Raw genomic sequence first — 13785 nt, forward strand, 5'->3', positions numbered from 1 at the left:
GCCTGTCACTCCTAGGGAACAACCTATCAAGCAACGGAGGCATCCAGAGGCTTGCCCACACCACATAGTAGGGATGCAGTCTCCTATCTTCCCAGCTGAATGCTTGGATGTTGGTGGGAAGGAAAAGGCAGACAGAGGAGATGGAAGAGACATGCTGATGGTGGAGAGGCCAGAGAGGCCAGCTCAGACATGCTAAGGAAAGATGCTGGCTTGTGGTGTCTCAGGACTAGAAACCAAAAAGAGCAAGTTAAAGGCTATGTCCCAGGCAATGGCAGCGCCCAGAGATTAGAGCAGGCTCCCCAGATGACCATTTAGTGTTTTCTCTGGATTCTTCTCCCAGAAGCCTGTGCTCCGAAGCACCCTTTTTCTTGTTGATACTTGCTTTTCTATTTACCTGTTTCCTTGGAGCTGGCAGGAAGGACAGTTGCCCTCTGAGTGGGTTAAGGAACTGGAAGGACTTGGATGCTCTCTTGAGGGTGGGGAGCATCCATGGGAACTGGGCTCACTCTTCTCTGTCCCTCATAAACGAGGTTTTGGTGTTGACATGAGACTTCATCTAGACCTGCTATTTCAACGAGGCCACAGGCTTCTGAGAAAGATGGCCACAGGATCCTGCGGCCAGAGAGTAATTGGAAATGCACAGCTCGGGTAGATGCCCACTTCTGACAGGAGCAGCAAACAGAACAGCCTGAAGATTTCTAAAATAGGCAAGGAAGGCCAGATCATATTGTTCCTCAACTCTGACCACAGGCTGAATGCGGCTCGCCATCCACCCACATCCACCAGGCATGGCAGAGCTCCATTCTGAAACCTCTGGAGATACAGTTCCCATCTCCACAGATGACTCGAGAGAGTCGGTTTTCAGGTTCCTGGTTGGTTTTCCCCTACTTACAGAGACACGGAGTCTGACACCACAGCTCTGCTCAGTCGCAGCCTCCCCTTCCTCTTCCCACCCCCCAGAAGGTTAAGACACTGGTTCGGTGTCTCACTGTCTTCGACAGAGGCAGGGAGGAAGTGAGTGGCCTGGAGGGGACTCGGGGATAGGCACAAATGAAAGCGAATTCTCCTTCATGTTCCCTTTTGTAGCAATAGCAAAATCAGGGTCAAGAGGTCATCAAATTCTTAACCCATTCCAGAAAACTTCGGGAATCACCAGGAAGATGGCGTGTGCTCTGTCTCGGTCATCTGCACTGATCCGAATCATGTTTTCTAACAGTAGCAAAGGAGGATCCTTCCCGCCCTCTGGGGAGCTCTATGCTTCCAGATAAGACCATTCTGAATGCTCTGAATGCTCTGAGGAAAGGCTAATAAGAGACCCTCGAATGTCTCTGTGTGTGATTGGAGGTAGGGACACGGGTATGGGGGGTATGTGCCTACACACGCATTTTGTGAGAGCTGAGGTTGTCCGTTCTTATTAATACTTCTCAATTGGACATTTTTGACCACATGAAATTTAACTTAGTTTCCTTTATTAAGACACAATTCATATCCCATACAGTTCACCTAATTCAAATCAACACAATGGCAATATAGTCACAGAGCTGTCTAAGTACTACCACTAATTGAATATTTTCAGCACACCCCAAAAGAAATCCCTCCCACACTCCTTACCCAGTCTTCCCCTAGATTTCCCCAATTCTCCTAGCCTTAAGAAATCACTAATCTATGTCTCTAGAGATTTATAAACAATGAATATTTTATATAAATGGAACAATATAACATGGTTTTGTTTTGTTTTGTTAAACAGGCTGTCACATGTAGCCTTGTCTAGCTTAGGCCTTGAACTCAGAGATCCACCTCCCTCTGCCTCTGGAGTGCTGGAATTAAAGGCATGTGCCACCATGCCCTGCCAATACCTGCTTTTTTAACTGGCTTCCTTCACTTAACATAATATTTTCAATTTATGTTTCAGCACATACTCGCGTTTTTCCACAGTGACAAAATATTCTGTTATGTTCCACAGTGACAAAATATTCTGTTATGTGTGCACCTTATTGATTGACTAATTCCTCACGTACATCCGGGCCATGTTCACTACAGACATTCATACAAAAGGTTTTTTTGTTTTTTTGTTTTTTTTATTTTTAAGAATTTTTTTCTTTTAAAGATTTATCTATTGGTATGTGTAAATACACTGTAGTTGTCCTCAGACTCGCCAGAGGAGGGCGTCAGATCTCATTAGGGATGGTTGTGAGCCACCATATGATTGCTGGGATTTGAACTCAGGACCTTTTGGAAGAGCAGTCAGTGCTCTTAGCCACTGAGCCATCTCTCCAGCACCCCCATACACAAGCTTTTATGAGAATAGAGGATTTTCACTCATCTCCTGTATATAACCAAAAGTAGAGTTCCTGAATTATGCGATCACTTATTGAATATTTTGAGGGACTATCTTGCTTATTTCCATAGTGCACCCCAATAGTCATGCATCAGGGTTCCGATGTCTTCACGGACTCACTGCCATTTCACAATCTTCCTCTGATTTTAATCTCCAAGTGTGAATGGTATCTGCATCTCATTGTTTGATTTTCCTGGTGGCTTGAGCAGAGCCTGCCATCTTTCTCTCTCTTTCTTTGCTCTTCATGCCACTGTACACAAAGGAGAACTGAGTTGTCTCCTGGGCCATGATCACACCAGCTCCCTGAGCACTGCTGAGGGGGTGGGGGTGGGGGTTGGGTATGCTTTGATATGTTTGGGGGTTTACCACCACTAATTTCTTGTCAATTGCTCTTCTTTAAAAGTCCCTGACAGGGGACTGGAGAGATGACTCAGCAGGTAAGAGCACTGACTCTTCTTCCTGAGGTCCTGAGTTCAATTCTTAGCAGTCACATGGTGGTTCACAATCTACAGTATACTCATATACATAAAATAAATAAAATCTTTGTTCTTTTTTAAAAGTCTCTGATGGTTTTAAAATTCTGAGGGCTTTCTCGTCTTCCAGAGACTGAAAGCCTGCTCCTACTTTCCACGCTAGGCAGGTTCCAATCACTTGTAACTCCAGCTCCCGGAGATCCAGCACCTCTCCTGGCTTCCTTGAGTACCTGCATACACACAGCATGCACACCCACACAGACACACATCCAGATATGTATAACTAAAACAAACCAAAACAAGACCTCTCCACATCTCTATTTACAAAAGAGGTTTTCAATAAATGGATAGCATAAATAAAAATGTGAAGGATGGGTTGGAGAGATGGACCAACAGTCAAGAACATTTCTTGATTTTGAAAAAGACCTGAGTTCAACGCTAAGTATCCATGCTGGGTAAACTACAACAGCCTGCAACTCCAATCCCAGGGGCATCCTAAGCCTCTGGTTCCTGCACTCACACTAACATACCCACACACAAGTATGTAATTAAAAATAAAGTCTTAAATAAATAAATGAGACCATATCCTAAATATCAAACAGTATGAGATGTAACAACCAAATGCAATGATTATAATGTACATAATGTATATAGTTTATTTGTACCACAGTTTGAACAAAATAGTAGAAAAAACATCTGGGGGGCAATCTGCAAAGAGTTGTTGCTAATTATGGCAGCCATGATTAGAGCATTGTCTTATGGGCAAACATAGACATGCTGCCAGAGCATCTATTGAGGTAAATAACAGTGTCTGGAATTTGCTTCAAAATGTATCAGCACAGAGAAAGATAGATAGGTAGATAGATGGCTGGATGGATAGATGGATAGATAGATAGATAGATAGATAGATAGATAGATAGATAGATAGATGGATGGATGGATGGATGGATGGATGGATGGATGGATGGATGGATGGACGGACGGACGGACGGACGGACAGACAGACAGACAGACAGACAGACAGACAGACAGACAGACAGATAGGAAGAGAGAGTGTGTGTTTATGGCTGGCAAAATCTAGACAGGATACAGCAGCTCCTTCTTTGTCTTCTACTTTTATGTTCATTTATAATGCTTAATATCAACACCACCACCACCAACAACAATAATGATTGTGGAGGCAATGCTAAAATCTGAATATGGACTGAAAAAATTAGAAAATAGGTGAATTCTGGACTGTAGAATACATTTCATTATATCCACTTGGTATATTTTTACATTTATTATTTTTCAAGTAGCTAACATACATACAGAAGTCTGACTTAAAATCTACAGTATAAACTGATGTTTTTATGTGGGTTCAAGTCTCTATTTCTTTTAGTATGAATCTTTCTGGCTGACATTTGGGTTGCTTTATGTAAGCTATGGCCAAATTTCTCCTCTGTAATTTAACTTTAGCTTCTTCAAAGAGAGAGCAAGGGTCCTAGACAGTATAGGCCAATTTATCTTCCCGTATTTTTCATCCAGCAACACCACTTACATATCAACATTGGTTGTAAAGGCGTCTAGGAATTGAGTATTCTCACCCCTTGGTTTGCTTTTCAACCTAACTCCCTTTACACACTTGCACCTAATTCTTATAATGGTTAAGTAAGTTACACTGTCATGACCACAAGTACTATGTCACCGTCAGACCTGAGGACAAGTGCAACTGAGTCTTGAGAAGCACGCTGCTTAGCTGCCATGAGCAGAAACACATGGTGCAGCCTTGTACTTGAGAGGCACTGGTGGACACACTGTCACAAGAATAGAGAGAGGGCTGGCCTTCAAAATTCATGTGTTGGAGCTTAACTCCCAAGGCAATGGTGTTAGGAGGTGGCATCCTTATGAGCAATCGACCTCATGGATCGATTCACACTGTAAAAGGAATTTGTGTGTGTGTGTGTGTGTGTGTGTGTGTGAGAGAGAGAGAGAGAGAGAGAGAGAGAGAGAGAGAGAGAGAGAGAAAGAGAGAAAGAGAGAGAGAGAGAGGATCTACTTCCATTTGATTTTCAAACAAGGCATCTAGGATGCAGAGAAGAGCCTATTTCAAACACCAAATCGTCTGTTTCTTGATCTTGGACTTCTAGTCTGTAGAACTGTATAAAGTCAACTCATGTTCTTTGTAAATTCCCAGTCTAAAGTATCTGCTATGGCAGCATTGTCCGGGTTTCATTTTGGTTGCTGTAATAAAATACTGACCAAAAGCAATTTTGTAGAAAGGTAGAGTTTATTTGGCTTATATACTTCCAGGTCATAGTCCACCATCGAGGGAAGTCAAGGCAGGAACTCAAGCAGAAACCTAAATCAGAAACCATGGAGAAATGCTATGATTGGCTTGCTTGAAGGCTTGTGGTTAGCAAGCTTAGTCCAGGACTACCTTCTTGGGTTTGGTGTTGACCACTGGGGACTGAGCCCTGTTAAATAAGTTACCAATCAATGGCATTCCTCACAGACATGCTCACAGGCCAATCTGATCTGGAAAGTCCCTCAACTGAGACCCTAGGCCATGTCAAGTTGACATTTAAAACTAACTAGGACAAGCATGAACCGAGACAGAAACCATGATGTGTATATTCGACTATGAAGATGGCGATCTAAATAGCTCATCCAATAGCTGCTTGCGGCAACCTAAGTCATTTGACTGAATTGTCTTCCATTGATTTCTTCCAGCAATGAGTACCTGCCTAACACATATGCCAAGTCTGAAGAAGACTCATCATAGCACTTTGGCTGTGCTTCATTCAATCTGCTCAATAGTGGCCATGACTAGGAAATGGGGAGTTAGGGAACAAAGCCTCCCACAGAGGGAGGGAGGCGAGTGATTTTCAAGCAGGGCTGGCTGCTACCCACTTCTACAGTTGTTTGTTCAACTGGCTCTTGTGTTTATGCTGAAAATCATGGCCAGCAACTGACTCTCAAGCCTTCGGGGGCTCTCAGCATGTCCCCCTGGGGTGAGGCTGGGAGTGGCTGAGTGTTTGTTTTCCTCTGCCAGGTGGTTTGGCAGCCGTGTCCTTGTAGAACACAGTGTGTTCCTGTGAGAGAGTGTGAGTGAGTCACTGTGGGTCAGATATGACGTGAGCTCTTGAAGGCACCTTTGTGAACACTGGAACAGCCTCCCTGCTTCTCAGATGGGGAGAGAAGAGTAAGTAAGAGGCCATGGGTTGGCTTTTCACCGACTTGGGTATCACACTGACCACCGTAGTCAGCAGATACAGGGATGCTATTGTGCACCAATTCCAAACTTCTGCCCCAGATTCTCTGAAGCTAAGAGAGACATCCAGGGATCTCTGGATGACAATTATGAAGAACAAAAGTGATCACTGAAAGCTAACAAGGCAATTATAACATCTAAGACTACTGCATGAGAATGGATCTTTGGTGATCATGTAGCCCAAAGTTCAGTGATGGTGATGGAATTGCCTGAGACATCAGCTAAAACAAGCAAATGAATACTAAAGAATGAGGAACTGTTATGTGGAAATACATGCTATCCAAGCTATTGACCATAATAACCAAGCTGGCTTGGTTAATTTTATTTCACATGTCTCTACCTCCCGTACCCGATACGTGATAGCTTCTAGATATGATGTCTTTAAAAAGGTTGTGAAACGTATCATTGGATTAACACAACATTTGTACCATGAGGAGATTAAAGGTCTCAAGATTGCTGGTGTAGTAAGGGTTTTGAAGTTGGCCTTGGGAAGGGGACTGGATTCTGAGGATGATTTATGGGAGTGAGAAAGAGTGTGTTCTCACCAAGAGGGGGCAGACATGTTACAGATGAAGAAGGGAGTGAGCGATCTTGGGTTTGGAGAGTCTTGGGTTTGGCACATCCAGCTGGCCACAACAGTGTAGAGCTGAAGTAAGGGTATGAATGGACAGGCTTGCTGCCAAAGACCCGGAACTCTCTGTCCCTTTATTCTTTAGGTGTCAAAGACATGCTCTGTTTTGAGGAGGGAAAGATACACATGAACCATTCTCAGCTACTAGACAGTCCTGATTCCCAAAGATTTTCCCTGCATCATCCAAACACACTGTTCTAGTTAGGACAAAACTGACTTTCTTGAGAAATACTTTCTGCTCTTGAACGCATCCTCTTCATAGTCCTGATGACCCAGGCTCAGCTGGCTCAGGAAGCTCAGGGAGGCGAGCGCATTAGACACGCTGGAAGAAGATGTTTGCTGAACAGTCTTCATTCTCCAGAAGGGTTCAGGCACAGGTCACATTCAGGGCTGGAGTTTGAGCCAGTGCTGATGGGTATCAGTACCTGCTTGCCCCAAGACCTTAAGCTGTATTTGTTCTTGTGCCTACAGGGGAAGCAAGCACAACTGCTCTCTGGGTACTTCCTCCTAGCCGGTCTACTTTTGCAAAGCCTTTCGGATTTCATTAACGTTTTAAGAGCAGCATTAGAACTTTATGGTTATCTGCTGATTTGGTCCAGCCAATAAGTTTCTAATTTCTTTTGCATTTATTTAATTAGTGTTGGGGAACAGGTATGTGCATACCATAGTGTCTGTCTAAAAGTCAGAGGACAATTTAAGGGAGTTGGTTCTTTCTTCTCACCATGTGGATTCCAGGGATTGAACTCAGGTCCAGGCTTGGTGGCAAGTGCTTGTAGCCATTGAGCCATACTGCTGGCTCCAATAACTGTTTTTATTGGTAAGTAGGGTCATCTAATTTGTGGCTAGTCACAATCACTCTTGACCTGGTCTTGGTAGTTAGATTAAAGGTCAGGCACTCTGCACCATAAATACTTACCTAAGACTTGTGCCTTGATGCTGGAGGAAAGAATACTTTGTTCTGGAGTTGTCAGATTGTGGTTCCCATGACAATGGTGCTGTGGTCCCCACCTCTCTGAGTCTTGCTTCTTTTACTTGTTCATAGGTGATGCTCTGTTTGGCTCAAAAATCTCCCTGCCCGTGAATCTCCTTTTCAGGGTGGTGCCCCCAAAAACCCAGCAGAAGGGTGGGGAAGGTCCTTGATGTTTGACTTGACAGAAAATTTCCCTTTCATCTCTAGTATAATTAAGACAGACATAGGTAAGGATTCAGAAAGCATTCAGAAGCCATTTAACATGTTTACTAAAGGGAATTTCAAACCAATAGTCTCTTTTCTGCTATCAAGAATATTTTAGGATAAGCTCAAAGCAGTTTTGCCTATAGTCATGGAGTGGCCTCTCAAGGACGTTTCTACCTCCATCTTTATCGAGAATGCTCTGCATATCCAAGGGTTGCTCTGATGGGAAGATTTCAGAGAAGTTTGCGGTTTGTGTTGGTCCAGATTCACTTCCTTTTTGCTGAGTGGGTAATGATGACAGATGCCTCTGAACCAGCAGGTAAGGAGTGCCCAGTAATGGCCAGTCTGCTAAGTCCAGTCACTTTCACTGTCTAGTCACCGACAAGATTGTTGTTCTTAAAGTCTACGGGTAGCAGAATGACAGCAGCCACTCCTAAAGCCAAGACAACTTGATCTATCTCTGGGGCAGGCAAAGGTGTGTGGCCCCAGGGCCAGGGATGCCTCACTCTCACCCACACATAGAGATAGCATCTTTCTGTACTCTACTGGCCAAGCCATGTGCCTGGGGGTCACTGTGACCGCTTGGAAGACTGTATAAATTTCTCCAGTCTTCACAAAGGTGCCCACAGAAGGTTCAGCCTGCCAAGAGGACCTGCCCTCCCTCTCCCACATAATCCTTTTCTTCTTTAAAAAACAAAGGAGCTTGGGGCCCAGCTTGGAGCCCAGCATGGGCTTGCCAGGAACAGGGCATACCTGTCATCTGCAGGTGTGTTCATGGTTCACGGAGCATGGAAGCTTAATGTATTTTCACATTGGCTAGGAATGTGTTTGCCTGTTATTCTAGCTCATAGCCAGACAAGAAAGATTAGTGCCGGGCATGTTGAGTTTACTGAAAAGCTCAGAAACCAAAGGAGGCTAAATGGTGTGCTTCCTTTCCTCTATTATATGCCTGTGTCAAATGAAGATTTGGGGCACCATCTTGAAAACTTCCCTGTGATAACTCCACCTTCTTGTTAATAATAGGCACTTGTTAATAAAAACCGGGGGGTTAGCCAAAAGCCATGCTTCAATCCTATTTTCATGGCCAGGGCCTCTTGGCCCACAGCAAAGGGACAGAAACACCTAGGTAAGGTGCAGGATCAGGCCACTTCTGGCAAGTTGCAACCCCTGCAGTAAGACATGAGCTAAGGAACCTAAGGTTGGTGAGAGAGTTGCCATGTTTGTGTCCTAAACCCCCAGTCTGAAGGTGACAGAACTTTTCTTTGGAGATCTGAGAGTCAATGGAAAAGGAGCTTGGCTTTGGGTTGTTCTCTGCCTCACTTGATTCTGCAATCAGGTTAACCAGTGAATACATAAAATGAGTATAAGAAAAACGGAGCCCAGAGTGCACTTGCCAGAACGGCAAGCACAGGAAGGGTCTGATCTTGTCATTGCTTTGATGGAGGAACTCTTTCTAATGGTCATGGAAAGCAGTAAGTCGTGAATGATTCAGCAAGTCGGAGTTTGCCATCTGGATCCAGGAGGGAGGGAGGAGAGGGTGGGGAGGGAAGGGAGGGGGAGAGAGAGAGAGAGAGAGAGAGAGAGAGAGAGAGAGAGAGAGAGCATTTTGTGGATTGGAGGTTGACAGGCAGGATTTGGAGACAGAGGTGGTTAAGGATCTGATGGATAAGCTGGTCCCTATCTTGCAAGCTCACCTTTTTTATGAGCTTGTCCTGGGTTAAAAAGCCAGGTCGCATAGTCCTAGCTTCAACTCTACTCCAGTGTGTTGGGAGGTGCAGAATTCCTTGCTTTTGCAGAGCAGAGTGTCTCAGGCTTCCAGACATAAACAGCACATCCTGCAGACAGACAGACACTGTTGAGTTAGGTTTGGGACACAGGGCCCCACAGAGATCAGATGACGGTCACCCCTAAAGAAAACGAAGGCTTCCTGAGCAAACTTATTTTGAATTCCAGAGTTAGCATGAAGCATCTGGAAAAAGAAAGCCAGGCAGAAGTAACTGCAGAAGGGACTGCAGCTGCTGCTACCTCTGCGGGTGAGGACCTAGAGAAAGTCCAAAATGTTTGTCTACACAAACATCCCTTGATCCACCCCTTTCTTCCACTTGCCTGCCTCCCTCCTATACTTTCGCCTGCCCCCCACCATTCATCCATCCATTGTCTACCTATCTCTCTTCCTGCACATTCACCTATCTACCTCTCTGCCCATTATCCCGTCATCCACGCTCCTATCCATCCACCTACACCTCTGCCTTCCAATGCTACTATAGAAAGAGCACATGTGCTAAGCTAGGGATGGCGAGCCGCCTGTCCCATCTACTCACATGTGGGTAGGATTAAGGGAGTCCTTAATTAAGGATTAAGGGAAACAACTTACAGATGTAAGATACCCAAAGATGCCAGAGCACCTAAGCTGTTGACTAAGCTGTGTCAATATGATTCAGTCACTTTCTAATATCTCAGTGCCTCAGTTTCCTCTTCTGTAAAATGCAGGAAAGACAGAGTTTTCAGCTTACGGGACAGTGGTAGTCACTCAAGGAGAAATCAAAGTACTAAGTACAGTGGCCAGCATGTAGCATGCTCAGTAGATTTAATCAGCACTAAAAGTGAGGTGTTTGGAGAACTGGGAAAGAATTCGGCCATCTCAAAGCCAATAGGCAAGGAGGGTTTCTTAAGAAGCTAAGAGATGTGTTAGAAGCCATGTCAGGTTCTTGGCATGGTATTTTCCAATGTCCGGCTGCTGGGCATGAAGAGAGTAAACAGCGGAGAGGAGCTAAGACCTCAGGTTTTCTTCATGCTTGCCCTCATCTTTGCAGAGGGCCAGCAATAGCTCAAATTAACACTGAGCCAAAAGGGCCCTGGTGAGAAAAGCAACAGAAAGAGGAATGAACCAAGGAAGAATAGAGGGACAAAGTCAACAGAGTCCCCGTGTCGGAAATCCTACAGGACTCTGACGGGAAGTCTGGCCACCAGGAGAGCTGCTGGAGCTTTGAGAACCCCCAAGCCTGGGGGGTCCTGGCGCTTCTCTATTTAATAATCCCCCAAGGAAGTTACTTGTAGAGAAAGGTCAGAAGTTGCCTTAAGGACAACAGCCAAGGGTTCCTGCAACCAGGATGGAGACTTCTGCCAGCACACAGGAATGTCTGAAGGAAGCAGGGATTCCAGGCAGGAATCAGTTGTTTGGGTACACAGGGGTCAGAGGACAGCATCCTTGGCAGGAGAGTTGTGAACATCCTTAAATCCATAGGCTCCTGGCCAGCTGGTTTCTGGATCACGAGGCTCATGGTCATGTTGAGGGAGGATGCTGGAGTTAACAAGAGGGCCCCTCCAAATTAGGGACATGGATGGTGAGCGTGAACTAAACAGGTGAAGGTAACATCTGGTGCCACCTTGGGGGCCCTTCAGTAGAGGTCTCTGAGGCTCTTTCTGTATTGCTGGAAGGGAGAAATCAATATTACCTCAGCACAACAAAATCTTATGAAGACAGGAGAGCAGAGAGGTCACAGACTTCTTCCTTCCAGTATAGAAACTCAAAACTGGGGAGCCGAGCTACAAGGATGAGTGGAGCAGACTCATCACTGAAGGGTCAATATGCAGCAGAGACCACCCTTAAGTGCGTAGGTCAAATTGTTACCGGAGTTGTTTAGAGCAGAGCCTGGACCCTGCTAACCCTAATAAGCGAGGCCTGGCCGCCAAATCTCAGTGGGACAATTTAAATTAAAGTTGTAAAAAGTAATGATGAGGAACAGAAAACAGTCACTGTGGCCCTGTCTGGCAGAGGTACCAAGACATCCCCTACATTCCCAAGTCCATCCTCTATGTCCTGACATGGTTTAGTTTAAATAGAAGGTCTGAGACATGCATAACTAAATAGTCCTGGTCAAGGTGTGGTAGGCCTCTTCCATCATAGCTTTTTGTCTACATAGGAGGACTGAAGTCCCTTCTGTGAAGTGGCCTGACAGGTTGGCAGAGCTGTGTAAAATCTTTTTCTGGTAGACAAGCTCTTCTGGCTGACACCATGAGATTCTTGGGAAATTCCAATTTCCAGAGAATCATATTTTAGTAGTGTGGTAGCCAATCGAAAGATACAAGTGTCACTTCGGAATGTCTTCAGCTTTGCCAGGGCTATTAGAAAATTGGTCCAGCTCAGTGTATGTCCCACACAGTGCTCAAAGAACCCTCCCTCAATAACAGATGGCCTCACTTACTCTATGTCCTGTGAAACACACCACGCAAGCCATCCTCCATTGCTAAGGAGCCCGTTTGTGCTTAGCGGTAGCTCTTCCTGCTGCCACTAAATCCCTTCAGCGTCTCTCTCTGACTTCCTCTTCATCCCACAGATGCCCTTTGTTTTGCCTCACCATGACTGGTGTGAAACTTACCTTTCCCCCTCAGTTTCCACTCAGAAGCTGCTCCAACCCCAATGGGTCAGTCAGGACAAATTCCTTCACACTCGGAAGTGCTTCCCTGTTCTGAGCTTGTCAGCCACTCTACCTTGTGGCTTGCCACCTTTCTTTTCTTCTTTCTTACCTCCCTTCTCACCCCCACTCTCTCCTCTGCTTGCCTCTATCCCAAGTTCCCATTGAAATCCAATGCAAAGAAGTTTAGTTTGTGGTTTCAGTTTAAGCTTAATTAATTTTAAAAGACAACACCTTCAGTCAAAGTTAGGGATTTTATCTTCTAACCTTGGGTATTAATCAAGGTCTCTTCTTTGGCAGGTAGGCCCTGGTTAGAGAAATGTGAAGTTGTTTTTCTTTCTCTCTTGAGCTTTCTTGGAGATAGACTGTAAGAGAAGAAGGGCAGAGCCTTTGTTTGGGAAGACAGAGAAGATGGTTCTAGAAGCAGAGGAGGAAGGAAGATCTCCAACAACAGAGGAATAAAGAAACTGTGATATATGTGTATATAAGAATGTGTATATAAGAATGAAGTCATGTCGTCTTCAGGAAAATGGATATGACTGTAGTTAATCATGTTAAGCAAATTAAGCCATTCATACCGTATTTTCTCTCATTTGTGGTTCCTGGATTTTATATGGTCACATAAAATCATGAATATACATATTAAATGAAAGTAGAAATAAAGTTGTCTAAGGGAACAAGGAATAAACAGGAGGGGGAGGTGGGAAAAGGGTGGAGGGATTTGATGGGCAAGGAGGGATGCACTCAGCCTATATAGAGCCATACCAAAACTCAAAATTAACTTTTAGAAAGCCAACGATGTCAAAGGCACATTAGAAGTTTGACTGGAACTGATGCATTGTCAATAAAACTATATCAGCTTTGTAAAAATGATATGATTTAAGTGTATAATCAATATTCATGAATTAATAAATGCCTTATATGAGTTGAAGTTAGAGTCATCTTGCGTGAGATACTTACGCACCGTGCTGTATCTTCTCCTATGGGGATGAATGCTATGTCTTAACTTGCACGTGGTTCAGCCTTGCATGCAGCACACACTCAGCTAAAGGGCAAACTCTTGCTGACATTTTAGAGATAAAGTAGTAGAGATTCCAGTGGGTGAGGAGACTTGGCAAAGCACACAACCAGCAACAGGCAGAGCTGGCTTGGGATGCTTCCCTGGGTTTCTGGCAGGATCAAGTCATTGCAGCAATTGAAGTGCGCAGAACTTCCTCTCACCCTGCTGGGAGACAGCCAGTCCCAGGCAGATACTCCACAAAGCTTTGGCTTGCTGGCCACAAGGGCATCAGGGACATCTCACCCACATGAGTCTGGCCTTTCACTAATTCATTTCCAGCTGAGAAGCAGCTTCGGCATCTGGTTGATTTTCAATTCTGTCTTAGCTTTTTGATTAATTTCAATTTTAATAACATTTCTTCACTTCTTTCCAGTTTTTTTCCCAGCACATAGCAGTAGTGATATGACTGCCGATAAATCTCACAAAGAGCTCTGGCAGGGA

At 44.7% G+C, this 13785-nt stretch overlaps 1 long non-coding RNA gene across 1 annotated transcript; it reads right to left on the bottom strand.

Annotated features, from left to right (window-relative positions):
• Window positions 1-7298: 7298 nt before the first annotated feature.
• Window positions 7299-13526, bottom strand: LOC110292015. The gene is made up of 3 exons (XR_002377638.1): window positions 13245-13526; window positions 9564-9704; window positions 7299-7866 (listed from the first exon to the last, which is right to left on the bottom strand). It is a non-coding gene; the product is annotated as an uncharacterized LOC110292015 (long non-coding RNA).
• Between the last annotated feature and the right edge of the window lie 259 nt (window positions 13527-13785).

The sequence above is a fragment of the Mus caroli genome, chromosome 3, assembly GCF_900094665.2.
Source record: "Mus caroli chromosome 3, CAROLI_EIJ_v1.1, whole genome shotgun sequence".
In the NCBI taxonomy this organism is placed as follows: domain Eukaryota; kingdom Metazoa; phylum Chordata; class Mammalia; order Rodentia; family Muridae; genus Mus; species Mus caroli.